Source organism: Liolophura sinensis, chromosome 10 (assembly GCF_032854445.1).
Source record: "Liolophura sinensis isolate JHLJ2023 chromosome 10, CUHK_Ljap_v2, whole genome shotgun sequence".
Lineage (NCBI taxonomy): Eukaryota > Metazoa > Mollusca > Polyplacophora > Chitonida > Chitonidae > Liolophura > Liolophura sinensis.
The window spans coordinates 24,479,273-24,482,459 of NC_088304.1; positions in this window are offsets into that span (position 1 = coordinate 24,479,273).

The window sequence follows — 3,187 nt, forward strand, 5'->3', positions numbered from 1 at the left end:
CCTATACGGACAGTTACAGCGGTCTCTGTTTTACTTTTACCGACAAAGCAGTCAGTGACTGAGTCCCTACTGGTAATGCCTATGTGGACAATACAGCGGTCACTGACGGGTCTCTAAAGGTATTACCTATACGGACAATGCGGATCGGTCACTGACGGGCCTCTAAAGGTATTACCTATACGGACAATGCAGAGCGGTCACTGACTGGGTCCCTACAGGTATTACCTATACGGACAATGCAGAGTGGTCACTGACTGGGTCCCTACAAGTATTACCTATACGGACAATGCAGAGTGGTCACTGACTGGGTCCCTACAGGCTTTACGTAAACGGACAATGCAGATTGGTCACTGACTGGGACCCTACAGGTATTACCTATATGGACAATGTACAGCAGTCACTGACTGGGCCCCTACAGGTATTACCTACACGGGCAATGCAGATTGGTCACTGACTGGGTCTCTACAGGTATTACCTATATGGACAATGTACAGCAGTCACTGACTGGGTCCCCACAGGTATTACCTATACGGACAATGCAGAGTGGTCACTGACTGGGCCCCTACAGGTATTACCTATATGGACAATGCAGCGTGGTCACTGACTGGGTCCCTACAGGTATTACCTACACGGGCAATGCAGATTGGTCACTGACTGGGTCTCTACAGGTATTACCTATATGGACAATGTACAGCAGTCACTGACTGGGCCCCTACAGGTATTACCTACACGGTCAATGCAGATTGGTCACTGACTGGGTCTCTACAGGTATTGCCTATATGGACAATGTACAGCAGTCACTGACTGGGTCCCTACAGGTATTACCTATACGGACAATGTACAGCAGTCACTGACTGGGGCCCTGCAGGTATTACCTATTTGGACAATGCAGAGTGGTCTCTGACTGAGTCCCTACAAGTATTACCTATACGGACAATGCAGAGTGGTCACTGACTGGATCCCTGAAGGAAACCATATCCACTCGATGGGTCACTTATGATACTCTCTCCGTATAAGGTAGGACAGTCAGTGACTGCTTTCCAATTACTACTTGGCCTATTGTATACACAGATAAGGATTGCTGTCACTGACTAGGCCTGTTTAGATATTCCATTCTATTAAGGTAAAACTGTCACTGACTGGGCTGATGCAGGAATTTCGTGGATATACTGACATTGTACTGCAATTGCTGACCCGCTATAGTTTACACATGCAGATATTGCGCACTGACAAAACTATAGCTGTCACTAACTGGGCCCTATACGCAGGTATTTTGTATATGATTTCAATACATAAATATAATTATAATTATATAATTATAATTAAAATTATACTGTATACTTATACAAGGTGCTGAGACCACTGACCACTGAGACCCTACCAGCACATTTAAGTCTATATATTTTTATATAGGGACATCAAAGGCTCCATTAAAGGGTGGCTCTATGTAGGTCTTTATGGCAGTGGTGGTTCACACGCCAGCGCGGAGCATCTCACCAATGAGATCGCTGTGAGTTCAAGTCCACCTCATGATGTCTGTGGGAAGATCTGTCAGAAACCTGCGGATGGTCATGCGTTTCTCTCGGACTATACCTGGTTTCCTCCCACCATATCGATGGCCGCCCTTGTATAAGTGAAATATTTTTGAGTACCGGTACTGCGTAAAACACCAATCAAATAAATAAAATGAATTAGACTGGCTTCTCCCCACCGATTTGCTCACAGTTACGTTGACGCTTACGGTCGTTTTTTTTTTTTTTTGTCGGTCCAACCAAAATAATGAGTTTTGCTCTTCATCACGTTACTGGTACCGTTATATACCGTGTATACGTGAAGTATTATCGAAACAAAATAGATGGGGATCGAGTGTGAAATGGGACAGAAAAGTTGAGAACTGTAAAAGTTGGAAAAATTGCATTGTCTGTCTCGTATTCGTGATATTGTTTTGCTGCAGTAAAGGTTTTTATTACATCTGTTATTGTGCTTATTTGAAAATTTATACTTACCGATAGTGACTGCATGAAGAATTGAGCAAATATTCATTGATATCAAATGGGAAGCCCAAAATTCGTCTTTTCATTCATGTTATTGTTTTATTTTTTCTATTATTGGTTTTTATCATAACCATCGTGCTGTGGCAAATGCATTCTTCTTCTTCTCATTATTATTATTATTATTATTATTATTATTATGATGATGATGATCCTCATCATCATCATCATCATCATCATTATTACATAGAATTATATTACTTGTTTATAGTGTATATAAGTACTTACTAAACGGCCTTTACAAACATATATCCACACACACCAATCAGGAGACTATATGGGCCATCATATACTCACGATAATGTGATTCTATGTTAAATGTGATGACAACACAGCATTCTGAGTAATTCTGGACCAGTGACGTAAAATAAATTGCAATTAACATCACTGCATTTTTAAAACTAATTCAACGAAGCCATGGTGATAGGGCGCGTGTAATTTGCCGATATGCATGCATTTACATGAACAGTTAGCATAAAACCTTGACTGAGTTAAATTGACATGAGGCCTTATTTCACCGGTTACCTGTGACCATTTAAGTGTCAGCTATCTCACTGTCGTCGCTGTTCTGGTTTTACTCTCTACGCTGTACATCTTAATTATACCAGTTAGCCTCTGTCTGAGCCTTACCTACAGCTTACAGGACTTGTACGTAGCTTGCGTGATAACAAAGCTACATCAGGTGAGACAGGATAATATACGTATCTGTGGCCAAGAATAGCCCATCTTGAATTTACTGACGTCACACCAATAGCCGAGAAGACCTGACAGTGACAGGGGCCTAATGAGGGACAGGGCCCAGTCACATATCTGCCGCTAGTGGCCCCAACTTGTGTTACAGGCAGTATTTGACATGAATGACCTACTTTCGATTTCGCCGCAAATTTGGTGGTACAGCGGGCATTAGTGATAGAACTTGCGAGAATCTGACTGGGGTTGTACAATGTGGAATGGCGTGCGTTCTTAGGCAGCACTGGGGCTGTGACTGTCGTGACACTCCGGCCAAGATCCGGCCAAGACATACGATCACACACAAATCGTAGAACAGATGATGAACATCGTCACGAATAAGACCTCCTTTTCACTGGGTTACCTACGTACAATATAGGTACTACACCCACTGGACGACCTCTAAA